A 14,173-nucleotide genomic window follows, 5' to 3' on the forward strand; every position below is an offset into this window, starting at 1 on the left:
ACTCTGTTATCATTTATATCATACTACAGGATATTCTGATACAAACAAATAAAATCGTTTCAATGACCACAACAGTCGTAACTCCATGGGATTCGGCAAAAGTTCACGTTCTATTTGAATTCTTCTAAAAAGGAGACAGAAATGAGAAAATGGAAGTTTGTGTTTTTGTTCAGCCCACAGGGCTTAATTTGCACGGCGCATGGGTAAAAAGTGTCAGCTAAACATCTTCTCACAGAATTCCGGCGTGGCTCGACCATTTCGCGTAATCCTGAGTCGTGGCCTTCTAGTAATAATTAGACCAAAAAGGACTACAGTATTCGAGATTTTAGCTGCGATGTAATACACATTTTTCTTCACATGGCCGTGCGAGATGAACTTCTAAGGGTAAGTTGTCGAGCTCGGCATCATTGAGGTCGATGAATCGGCATATATATGTTTCCTGCTCTAGCTATCTTACGTCCTGGTCATTTGGTTCGTGGTCTCTCTGTCCTTTTTTTCATCTGCCCGTGGGCCAAATTTCTTGATCAGACGCGTCCTAGTTGTATCGGTCGGCGAGAAGTATCGTTTATCTTCTATGCAACACTTACGGAATGTTATCGTGATTAACCGCCTACCTGCAAAAAATAAACGTAGCTTTAAACTGTAACGTTCCGTCGCAAACGTTTATTCCGCGATAGTCTTCTAATTGTTGTTTATTCACGTGCACAGAGGGAAAGGGACGACATGGTACACAGACATGTGCCTGCCACGTATTTATGAACTTATAGTCACTCAACGCTATAATTAATTCGCTTTATCGAGCGATAAACTATAATACGAAGCAACCGTCAATATGAACCACTTTCTTTGTTGTCACAAAGTGTGCACGTAGCCTCGGTACAAGGCCACGAGTCGTCCACGTATTGTGCAGAACTTCGTTTGATAACAGGTATACTGTTGAATCTCGGTTGTTTATATCATAGTAGAGCTTTTCATGAATACACTTCAGAGGGATTAATGTTAATATGCCGTTCGGCAGTGCTGCGAGCAGGAACGTGATTTGCATAGTCACATAGAAGGACGAATAATCTTGCTTGCCATACAATATTTGAATAAAGTCATAATTATTTTTCCAATAATTATAATGTTTAGCCTTAATCAGGACACTACAAATGACCAGTATGTTCATTGATATTGATCTAATGAGTACCTTTGACTAACTTGTTGAAGGCACGGTTATGCGTCCAAGATATATACGCTATCTCCATCCCCAACCCAGTTATAGCTTTACATGTTTTTCATTAGTACACCTATCTGGGGGAGTCCAAGTAGATTTATTACCTGCTGATACGAAGTATATTGCTAAGAGGTTGTAATTGAAATTTTATACCGGGATCGTTTCCACTCAGATCTCGCCCAAAATAGCCAGTAGGTAAAAGTCGAATGAATTTGCCTAGGGGCTTCAAATAGAAAGAAATAGTTTCACATAGGCGCTACGAGGATTATTAGTTGCCTATTATATACCGCGGATAAGGCGTCACCTCGAGCAATGATCGATGTCGGCCTTTTCTTCTCCATATTTTGGCAAAGTCACATCGCAAGTGTTATGCGGTCAATAAAAAGACTCCTAGCCACCTTCGCATAAAGTTCGATCGCATTTATGGCTTTAATCTACTGTCAACGATTGAATTTGCTCATATTCGAACGTGAGTAGGAATCTGTACGATCACTGACCCATATGCGCTGTACCGAGATATTATTTTGTATTCTGTTTGCGTGTTATTTGGCCTATCTACCGACAGCCATCTCGCAAAAAAAATCTCTTTTCGTTTTCTTTTACTTTCTCCTAAATACAACGATAATACCGTTTGAGCACTCAAATTCACATATATTGGATATAATCGGTTAAATGGGGTCCTAAAAGAAAATATCTGCAGCTGAGCTTTGTGGAACGTCTGCAAATACAAGGTACCCAGTTATCTTCGTCGAGAATTGATACAACACAACCCACCATCGTAACAATCATGTACTCCACATAACCCTTAGTCTCGTCCTATTTATAGGTTCCCTGACGCAGGCTCGAAAAGCCTTTGATCTATATTTGTGAAAAGTGTAACGTAAAGGGTATTACGTAGCACTACCTTGTAAATTAAATCGGTTAATATCAATACTGTGTATAATATATATAATCAAGGTTACCCTCTCCGAAGTAATGTCAGGGGTTCAGTGTATTTTTGCGGCCCTATATGGCTTTTAAATTTTCCGTGCACTTCATAAATATATTGAACCCTTACATATATGTGCGTGGCATAAACAGAGATCCACACTCAAAGGTAAGACATCTTAGTCGATGCAAAAAGAGGCATTTGAAACAACATCTGGGTAAGGAGCCGAACTTAAAAATCGAGCTCTTAACTGCTAAATCAGAAATAGATCTGAAGGGTTACCGGTCCATGTGTAAGCATTAAAACTACATAGACTCTATCACCGCTTTGCAGTGAGAAGACCTGCGTGTATGCGTCGATTTGTTAAGCGTGGACAACTGACGTCGTATCGGCGAGCATTAAGTCAAACATTCACCTACGACACTTTATAGAAACTAGAAAAAAAAGGTAATCCTACGAATGGCCGACAGCGAAGGGATGCCACATAAGTACTGCTTGCTATCCATAAATAAAAGCAGGGCATTGTACTGTTGCTTAAAGTTCCGGTTGCGAAGGCCGCCTACGCTTGAAGAGGCTTATGCCGTTTAGTTGTCTATTTGTATTAGTCTTAAATTCCAGTAAATAAGGAACAAATAACAACTGTTTTTACAACAAATAACAAGATTTAGTATTTCTATATCTTCTCGAAGTTCTACGAAATTACCATTACAATAGATGACACAGAGTTAAGACTGTGCTCTTTTATTCGATACGACTCAGGGGTGAAGTATGATTGAAGTTACATATGGTTCTCTGGTTCGCTTTGTTATCGATGCGACCAAAGATCGCTTCCAAGATTTGAAGAATTGTTAGCACAGATATCCGGTACCAAAAAAAGAAAAAGAATGATATATGTTTTTGAAAATACATTTGTGTGTGTGTGTGTATATCTAAGACTAGTCGCGCGATCAGGTCATATCAGTCCAAAATTAGGATTAGGGTAGCTATTTCGATACTGGCATCGTATTACCTGTTTATGAGAATACACCATTTCGAGTAATCGGTGTACCTGTTATTTTGCCGTTGTGATAGTTCAACTTATTAACTTTGGATTTTTTATTGTAAGGACGTATATAAAGAGCGAGCGTACGATACTCGTTCGTTAATTTTGAAATGCTGACGTCAAGAAACCTGTCGAAATAGACAGGTAGGTGAAATTTTCGAGCAGACGTTAATGCAGGTATTGCCATTTTAGAGAAGGCTTCCTAATGCTCTTATTTCAAGGCGAAAAAATCAGCTTTATCGAATTGTAAAGCACCCTTATTTGAGCGTCAACAGTTGATTAAAAATGCTACTACATCAAGCGTGCTTGATTAAGTAACAAAATGGCTACAAAACGAAACAGCAGTTTTTTTTAAAAATGCGCACATTTACACTTTGTTAATCTAAGCCATGATTACCATACCATTACACGCAGGGTAGCCACGTTCACATAAGCTTCACTCTTAGCAGCAAAATCATGCAGAACGATTTTTGTTAAACCGCGTTCTAGGGGCTCTTGAAGTTGTTTTCTCCTCCTCTCTAGCGAAAGATAGACTTCATATTTCAGAAACATCCCGTAATTCGGCTTGAATCCCTGAATACCGCCCTGGGTAATTAGGAATTATTGAGGTACTGAGTTTTACACTATAGAAACCATTATAATGTTTGAATGGATTTTCAATAATGTAATTAGGCTGTGTTCACATACCGTACAGTCGGTACATATGTACACAATGGAAATGACAAAATAAATGAGGTGTAGGCGGCATAGCATTTAGTCCAGGCGTTGAGATGCACAGTATGAATTTACAACATATAGCAAATTTATCCAGTCACAAAGCTTTCTCTCCAGGGAACAGCTGGACGTAGCATGTGGCCATAAAAAATCAGGCTCAAAAAACTGAAAGTCTCAAAATTTTAAGTTTTTACAGATGAAATCGGTAGCCCATTTATTGAGTACTGATGTCCAATAAGTTTGGTCCGATTAAATTTGTTGGGCAAGCTACTTTGAATGCAAACAGATTGCCCAGTAAAGAATTCTTGCTTGTTTAATGGACCGTTTTCCAACCTGAACATTAAAGATAGCTTGTAATGGCATTGTCGATTTAAAGATTGGCCGCTTTATAGAGCAGAGATGTAACTGCACGGAAATCAGTTTGCTTTGGAAAATAGATTTCAACGAATTAGACCTATTTTGTACATGATATTACAGTAAAGTGAGTAGCAGAGTTACAGCGGGTTTGCTGACAAATGCAAGACCAGACACGATAGAGTTCTCCTTACTCATACAAAACCCTCGGGGCCGATAGCAGTGAAAAGTTTACTTGAGTTGGGCCTGACACGTCTCCTCGTCCACCCCCTTGAGAGACCTGAAACAGATGCAACTCATCCAACTTTGAGAGTACGTTCACTCTGTAGCAACAATTAGTCTCCTGGCAGCGTTGATGTTCGGCCATGCCTTCACTACGTAAAATAGATTTCTTCAAAATTGAAGCTTTTGTAGGAAATCATCCTTTCGGATGTGCCAACTGTGCTACTAGCCAATGTAATTATTTCTCATTGAGTCAAAATGATCTATGCGACTTATAGCTATCGACAAGAGCCCGATGACTGTGTTTGATTGGATTGTTCTTCTCAGATAATACTGAGGCTTTAGCGAAGCGGATTCTCTTGGATGAAGCTCACTGCGGCTGCTATACGTTGTTACAATAAACTAGCCAATCGGAAGATAATTCATGTCGTCAACATAAATAAACATAATTTTGCAACTTATATATGATATTAAGCTGTGTAATTTGAAAATATTTGGTTTTCCCTGATTTTAATGCTTGTGGTAAATCTTGTACATCTTAGCAGCATTTGTGAATCGTAAGCGCAAGTTTGTAGATGCTATAAGGTTACTTGTCTTCGCCTAGTGGAAACCGTCGTAGATAGGCCTATCATTCAACTACATGCTAAAACGGCTCGTTAATTAATTTTTTTTTATGTTACGTTAATTCAATGCTTGCTACTTTATGCACCGTCATCACCTTGATAATTATTGCTGGTAAACTACTGGAAAACTCTTTGTGATATTAAATTCTGTTCTATTCCAAAAAAATAAACCATTCCATGCACTATGTACTTGAAAAGTATCCTTTACCGTAGTTTTTGATTTTCACTTTGTATAGAATCTACAGGATGGTGCGTTGAAATGAACAATGTTATTATGTTTCTGGGACAGAATCTAGGCAGAAACAGACGTTTCGACGAAGCCCTTTACACTTACCAGAAAAGCCATTTGTAACGGTCATCTCCATAACAGCTTTAACTGGGGACCTTACCATTCACAGACCCTGTTCCCGTTGTAAATTTAGAAACTTCTTCTTTGCAGAACCAGTAAACAAGTCGACTTCATTTTGTTGCGATGTGTTCGACCTTCGTTTAATAATGCACTCACTATACACAGTATTTGAACGGGTTAAAATTCAGGCCGTCCGGAGGCTATATGTAGAATATGTCCAAGTCCTCAATCACCCTAGTCACGCAACATAGACTGAAGCACCATTTTCCTAAAAGACGTATACCCAAGCATTAAATATTTTAGCTATTTACAAAAGTTTGCAGATAGGGGTTTTGCCTTTCCTAAAGAACGAGTTGACATGACGTTTATTTCGCTACATCTCACACTAAGAGTGCGATTCTGTTTACGTTCAACAAGCACATAATCTGAATCGTGAGCACGCCAGCGATCGTTCCTGGATCGAGCATAAATCTTTCCTTGTTAGAGAGGATTCAAAGGCGACCTGTCATGAGGGAACTAAGGGGAAAGCGAACCTGATCGAATTCGGGGTTCTATTAGCCCTCGTTTTTTTTGTTGTCCGGAAAGGGACTAGACTTTCACTATGTCTAGTCAATAAAAAGACCTTGCTAATGCCGAATTCCCTTGAAAGGGAAATTTTTTACTGCAACGTTGCCTGTCTTTATAGTTTCGCGCTACGAAAGAGATTCCGAGAGAAAAGGTTAGGTTAAATAATCTAGCTCTAATCATTAGTATCAGATGCAATTCTATAAAATTAAACTAGTAGGGAAGTGAAAGAAGGCAAGCAGCAACCTTGCCGAATTATGTTATTCCTTTATTAGTAAAGCTATCGTATATTAGATATTCATATAGTTAGGCAAACCAAACACATCAAAGCTCGGTTAAACTCTGCACGAAACGTTTGCATTGTGTTGCGAGGAGAAGGAATATTCTAAAAAAAGAAAGGCTTTTTTTTCTTAGAGTTGGAATAATAAAAGTTACATTAAGGTGTACTGTGAAAAAATATACATTTTAAAAGGTAAACTTGAAGTAAGTTACGTTTTCGAAAAGTCATTACACTGGGTTAAATTAGACGATCACTCCGGGGCTATATGGGCCGCTTCATTTATAAAACCGGATCCGATCGCTCGTAGTTTTACGAAGAAATCGGACGAATTAGTGGCCTCAGAGTGCAGCTCTGCCATGTAAAAATTGAGATAGATATATATATATATATATGTTGAACTAGGGCATTGTATATTGATTGACATTTGTCGTGGCGGATATCGCTGTTGTCAACAACGTGTAGCATCGTGTGATGCAACTTTCATAATATGTTGAATCGTTCAATCTATCGAGACATGCACCATATTTTAGATAAATACGATCACATATAAATTATAATGTTAATAGTCCGATTGAATTGGCTCTGAAAAACAGTGTGCAAATTATTGCTATTTCCCCATCTCGTTTCGGACTACACGCACGTCGCCAATGTGCCAATCAAACGGGTCAAATCCATTGATAATTTCTTAAAAATAATTCGACTGCAGCAAATTTAGAAAAAATAAATTTAAAAATTCACCCATTTATTTTATTCCACACGATATAAGCTTTTTGAAATATGTACTGGGATCATTTTGTCCGCTTGTGTGGTAAAGGCGAATTTCTGCCCTCCCGGCCAGAAGCGGCACCTACGATGACTGCCCAGATCACATGAGCCAGCCATATAACGAGCCAGTCAAGATATAGATGTTAGTTTATATTTATTCATTTGTTGTAAGCATGAAATGTTCGAAGCGAGACACAAGCGTCGATAAACACTTTTAGTATTGAGAGTAAGATCTAACATGGCCATAGTATCAATACATTGAAATCAAATATTCAATCAAAGAACTCTGGCAACCGTTCCCAACAGGGCCATGAACTCACGCGAAGAGAATCCCAAAAAGGCAAGCACCATTTGTTCTTGTCTGTTCCTTTTTTTTTTTTATTTGGATGGAATTACTCAGATGGAATGATTTTTAAGACCGTCTGGTTCCTACCTTGTTACTCATACCTAGTAATACACACGTACTAAAATACAATTCTAAAAACGACACTTGCTTGTCGCCAATATAATAGCAAAAACAATGATGATGATGATCATAATATTGGTGTATGTTCGAGTAACACCGCGGAATTTTAGTCTAGATATTTATCCAAGTTAATATTAGCCAATATATGTATTATATAATGCCAACCTTTGCATGCAGTAGATCTTAATTCTTAAGGACAGATAGGTACATACAATATCTCTGATGCTGTCACAAACGTTGGATGGTAAACACCGAAAACGGCTAGCGTCCCCCATCTAATGGGATAACAGCATAATGTTGAAGTGAATTAGAGACAGTAAAGCAAATATCGATACTACCAAATTTAACGGAAATTAGATATTCTATAACCGCAGCTTTGACGGTGAAAACGAAGATGCGTCTGGCTGTACACACGAACCGCGTTTTGTCCAGACCATTTTGGTGTGCAGTTAACGTCCGCTTGCGCCAACGATATCGGGGATCCTATCAAATTGTACTCTGCGGCAAGACGCATTGCTCCGACGCAGCGGAAGCCAGAAACTGAAGAACAAACGTAGCTGCATCGTCTACTATACAGTTTTCCTTAAATCTTATGTTCAATGTTGATTTGTTAAATATAATAAAATTTCTCGTCTTTTCTTTATTGATCGATTACAGTTTTCACCTAGCTACTCTGCTGAAGCATACCCTGATTCATATGTATCAGTATCGAAGGCACGTGCTGTTTCTTGATTGATGCTATTTTATTGACCTATGATATGACCTATATGAGTATAATTTTCACATATCTGTAAGTGTTAGTCAACCAACGTAGCAATGTTGCTAGCAATATGCTGACGCTAAGATAAACAGGAAAAACGCTTAAATATTTTTCATTTGTGACCTTCGTAAGACAGGTGATTTTATTTAAACTGTTTATTATAGTAATAATTTTCGATAGTTATTTTATTTAGGCGTATGTTTAATGGAACACCAAATTAAGTTTAATGGAAAACAAACAAATATGGTTTTTAAAATGGATAAACGTATCGTAAAGGAAAAGGCTACAAAGCTTAATAAGCGATAAATAGGTTTGGCAGCTATCTACGATGTTGTACACGGCTGGGCCTTTGAACTGAAACTGCAAATCTGCCCTTAATGTATGTATTTAGTATGTTGTGTTGATTTTATAAGATCAGATCTAAATCCAGCTTCTGTAGTGCTGAATCAAACATACATCATTCATCTAACGAAGTACATTTGGGTTTTTCGTAGTTGTAATTTTATCTAACGATTATTCCTTAATGATACAGACCGTCAGCTAGGCCAACTTTGCATCAGCATTGCTCAAGGCCTTCTTTGGTTCAACAATACTTAGATTGTTTTCGATATTTTCGCCGTCGCATTGACTGAGGCGTTGCCATCCGCATATGAGCTGAGTGCCCCCGCACACGCTAATATCTGAACAACTTCCACTCGGATCCAGCGCTCTCACATATATTGTGAATTCGATTCATACCAAAGTTTACGTATATTCCGATAGAAATATTTAAAATGTTCCTGTTATTTTGTCACGCACGCCGTGGGTTTGGTTTTGACGAATTGATTTTATTACCAATTATATACTTCGCGTTGATTGTTGATTTATTAAGAACAGAGTGGTACAGCTTATTTTTGCACTCTTTTTCAAACACACAGTCACTCGACCTTGTTCTTGCAAAAACGATTCCAAGACATGATATTCAATTACAAATCTACACATTCAAACTTCTATACAGTTTTTCAGAAATAAAAAAAAAAACAATCAGAGATCGAACCAAAGTAGTAATAAGACCCGCTCTCTCACTGCGTACATTTTGTTGGCATCTTACAGACTTAAGAAGGTATTTGACAGAGTGAAACTATTCTCAACTTCCGAACCCTTTGTGCGCGTGCACTGGAAACTGTTCCACAAATAAATTGTAAATTATTCCTGTTAGCTATCATCGTCTGCTAACTTCACTAGTATTATTTGCACAATTCTCTTTTCTAAGAGAAGAGCATTAGGATGGTTATTTCATTAGACAGTGTGAGAACCGATTTTCAGTATTAGCGAATTTCTGTTCGTCTCGCATACAAAGCACGAGCTAATCGTGTGATAGCAGCTTTTAATTCAAAATATGACACTCTAAAATATTTAAAGAGCATGACTGAAATAGATCTAAGCTGTGCCGGGGCCGGGTATGTTAAGCTCAGTATGCTCGTAGACTCCTGAACATTGTTAAGAAGCGCCCTTGTAAACGTCTGATCCACTCTAACCAAGACAAGACCCAATACTTTGCTCGGTACCAAAAGATGCGGAACGAAGAACACACCCTATGACGGAGATCACAACCTGGCTTTTAGTCGTTCCTTTATCAGTCCTGGATAATATTAATCTTCGATCATTAATCTACGTTTTATATATATGCTTATGTATTCTTCCACGTGCGTGTGTTATTATCGAATTTTTAGTGGTGAAACGCTCTTTCTAGCATATGTTGGTTTTCGGCATCCGTCCCGACTGTAGCTCACATCTCGAGTGGGGACTTGCCATACACAAGCGGAAAGCGGTGTCTTCTGTGAGCATGGCGCCGAAGTGCAAAATTTTCTGTAAAATGTTGAAAAAGCGGGAGCACTGGAGATGCAGGAGGAGACCGACCGTTACGAAGACCAATGATCAGTCCATTTCGACCGTCTCCGAAGGTGGGAAATTTGAAGCATTCCAGACTGGAAATCGGTTAAAAAATATTTCGATTTGACTCTCGATAAAACGCTGAGCATCGTTGAGGATTTGCCTTAGCGATAGCATTAGACGTCTATCGGTAGCGGAGACTGTGTGTATTTAAGCAAACTTTTACTATTTCCAAATATTGAGCCTCCATGCTGCTAGTGTTACCCCTGTCCCAAGGTGTGGAAAATCGGTAATCGTCTCAGCCGATACCCCTTATAGCTTCAAAGTGAAATCTTAACGAATAATGTTGAATTAGACTTAATGATAGATTTAAGGAACCTTACCTAATACGAAGAACGAAAGCCCCACAGCGACTTTCGATGTAAGCCTACGAGACATTTTCAGAGTAGAATATAATTGGTGGATGTTCACTTTGAGACATTACGCACCCCACAACTTTGCATATATTTTCAGCTATACAAAACGCGTAACAATGAATTAACTTAGAGCAACCTGTTTCTCAGTATAAAAGGGCAAGTCTAAGTCTGGATAACTGGTTCTATTAAACGAAAGAATACTTATTAGCGGATGCCGAACGGATAGGTTACCCGCCCGCTAATTTTCCACCAACATTGTCTGGCCATTCAACTCAATGTTATAGCGGTCCTAGTGAGCTGATTTTTAAAAATGTCACATTTATCGTATTAAGGATTAAATTGACTGGTATATAACGAATACATTATATACAAGCATCACACCAGTAGCAAAGGCTTTACATAGATATAATGGTGTATTTTAGATGACTTTATTTGCTGTCATTAAAATATATCGTCCTCCTTAACGAATCTGCGTTACTTCATTTATCATATAAAATGGTGCTTATCATAAAACTGGATTACTGATGCCACAAAACAAAAAGCAATCCCCATTTCTTCAGACCTGCTTTATGTATCCATAGGACAGCATCGAACGCCACCAATAAATGTTAAACTTTTTACAAAATTTCGTACTACAGTTGAAGCTTCACGCTTAGTGTCTCATAGTTTCCAAAGAAGATATCAACACCGCGAGAGGCGAGTTCCATTACTAATCCTGACCGGTGATCAGCAGGCGACCACAAAGCAACACAAATTAGAAGTGATTGCTACAGGGTCTGCTACAACACAGCGACATATCTCCGAACAATACCAAAACAATCCTCATGAAAAAGATCGTTCTGATGAAATGATCGTTCTCAGATCATTTCTGAATGACATCGGTTCTGTGACTGCCGGTGGTAGTATGTACTATTTGGTGAAGATGGTTGGCGTCGTTAACTGCGCCTTGCGTAACTAACTTGCGCCTATCGAATAATGAGTTATAAAAATCAAAGTACTTTGATATTAGATAGATATAGCAGGACGGCCATCTTTCCCAAAAACACTTTATTGATATCGCTGGAAAGACTGGGTTTGAAGACTTAACTTATATCCATAATTAAAAGCCCGTAGAGGCTACTTACGCATGTGGAAACTTACGAGCGCCAGAAGCAGTGTGAGCGAATTGGCAGACGCTGGCAAAAACTTTATCATCTCAGCGTCGTTCAAAGGCGAACAGGTGGATGCCAAAACTTCAAAGGGACGCTATGATGGATAAACGCAACAATTTTTGACAATGACATAAATGAAAAAAAAAAAGACAGAAACTGTACGTCTAAACGCTTTAACTGTGCAATCTACCTAATTTAATCTGAAAAGAAAAACTCTTTATTTGAGAAAATTCGGCAATGTTATTGTTTATTTGGCCATAGAGGGATATTAAAAGAGAAAACTGCCACAGGTGCCTTTGAAAGAAAGCGGCCTTTTTCACTAAGGATCATTGATACCTGCCTTTCTTTCGTGGTAGCACTTTCGATCATATAAAGGCCTTTTTGCCTGTCTAATCATCCTTATTTTTATCTTGGCTTCTCCTCGCGCATTTGTGGCCAATGTATCAAGTGTGATAATATTTTTAATTTAATGCTTGACCTTTAAATAATCAAAAAAAAAAACCGAATTTATCTTTTATTTGATTTCCATAACGGTTATATTCTTCCATGGATCTTATTTGCTACGGAAGAAAGTTTGTGTGATATCGATGAAGCTGCCGTCTATAGGTTGGGTGTGCTATTGTACAAATACTTACTATGAACAACTCGTTCTGTACCTTGGGGAATGAAAATTAAAAAGTACCTGTACGTCCGAAAAGGTTAGGGCTTCAAGATATGAAATAGAGCTTATAGTTTGAAATTAGGAATCTCTTACTATACAATGCATAGAATATCAGGATGTTCCAAATTTTTCCAAGAACCACCCTAGAAGTGTCAACTACTCAGAAACATTTGCCCCACTTATCGTAAAATTCACCGAGTGAACGAGGCAAGCTAGCCCTATCGTAAGCTATACACTATAAAAAAAAAGACAGAGCATGAAAGCAAATAGGCACTTATATGACGTGATGAGACTCAAAACCAAGAACTGCCCCATCTCTCTGCGGCGCGTTTGTTTGTACAGACGACCCTTTTACGGAGTGAATAAAAAGGTAAGGTACTTGTGCTACTTGGGTATGTACTAAAAAGGGATCAAGAAGAAGAAAAAGTTGCAAAAAAGCCAAAATGGATCCTATTTTTTGGCCCGTGTCTGGTATTGTGTCAATATTCTGGGCAGTTCTTTGTGGGTCGCCGTTTTTAAATATGTGTTAAATTTATGTTTAGTACTGCAATGATTACACAATTTTTTAGTTTTAACGAAAATGTCAGAAAACACGAAAAAAGCTGATTGTATCGGGAAAGTTGATTGTAATGCGGCAACAGCGAACTTAGCTACTAGCTCTTTCTTTTATAATCCTCTAAACTTGGACGGAAATAGATTAATTTGAAGTACCTTCCCACCATTTTCACTTGTAAGCAAACTATTTGAAAGATTCTCCAGCCAAACTAGATAATTCCATAAATATATATAATATTATATATATGATAAAAAAATTATCATAGATCAAGTTGCTTTTGATGTTATCTAAATTAAAGAGTTAAAACAGATAGTTTAAAGTTAAGGGTCACAAGGACAAATCAAATCTAATTTTTGTACCAGCGTCAGACTTAATGTTCCAAAAAAGAAAACCATTTTTAAATTTGCGTCGTCTACATTTGAAAGGTGAGAAAATATCTGCTCATGATATACTTAAGTTTATTCAACTTCTTTTTACCTCACATATAAGAAGGTGAACAGGTTTAGATATAAACCGTTGTTCGCATAGTGTAGCTATTTCAGTTAATACCGTTTGAAAAACTTACTTTAGTCATAATCTACGTTCAACTCGGCAAGATCCTAGTTTTTTTTACTGAAATTGCTTTTCTAAATTGGTTATTGCCACAGTACCGAATTGAAAAGGATTTTTTTTAAATAGCCTCCAAACAATGTTTTTTTAGTTATGGTAAAATCTGTGTACCATAGCATACGGTAATAGATGCTTCAAAGTGTTCGGCGTTTAGTATGACCGCCGAACATTGCTTGAGACGGCTGGCTCCCCAGGAGGAAACGAAGCGTGCCTACGCCAGGTTTATAATTCCGTGGCACTTGTATTTAATTTGAACTTATTAGAAATAGAAACCGATATAACTTAGATGACCAATACCAATACCTTCAAGAACGCTACCATGGGAACTATAAACATTCAGTCGTCGCTGGTATAATTTTTAGCGTTGGTAAATACTTACTGTTGCCGTAGTGATTCATAAGTCTAGTGGAGTGAACCTTAGATAAGTCCAACAGGACTCACTCTGGCTAATGTTAGGGTTCAGTTTTTAATACTATACCAAAGAGGCGATTATGAGGAATAGCTGGAAATGTTCAAAATTAAAAACATTTAATACAAATAGCATTTTATAATTACCATCTAGCTTACGTCTTTTAGATAGTTCAAGGAGAATATGTAGCAGTGGTATGTGTAGAAAGAAATATTA

At 37.9% G+C, this 14,173-nt stretch overlaps 1 long non-coding RNA gene across 1 annotated transcript; it reads right to left on the minus strand.

The window, feature by feature from the left end:
- LOC147757667 (uncharacterized) lies at positions 1-7,985 on the minus strand. The gene is made up of 3 exons (XR_015321455.1): positions 7,736-7,985; positions 5,434-5,716; positions 1-614 (listed from the first exon to the last, which is right to left on the minus strand). It is a non-coding gene; the product is annotated as an uncharacterized LOC147757667 (long non-coding RNA).
- Positions 7,986-14,173: the final 6,188 nt, after the last annotated feature.

This window comes from Varroa destructor, unplaced genomic scaffold (genome assembly GCF_002443255.2).
Source record: "Varroa destructor unplaced genomic scaffold, Vdes_3.0 BEIS01000002.1, whole genome shotgun sequence".
Taxonomy (NCBI): domain Eukaryota; kingdom Metazoa; phylum Arthropoda; class Arachnida; order Mesostigmata; family Varroidae; genus Varroa; species Varroa destructor.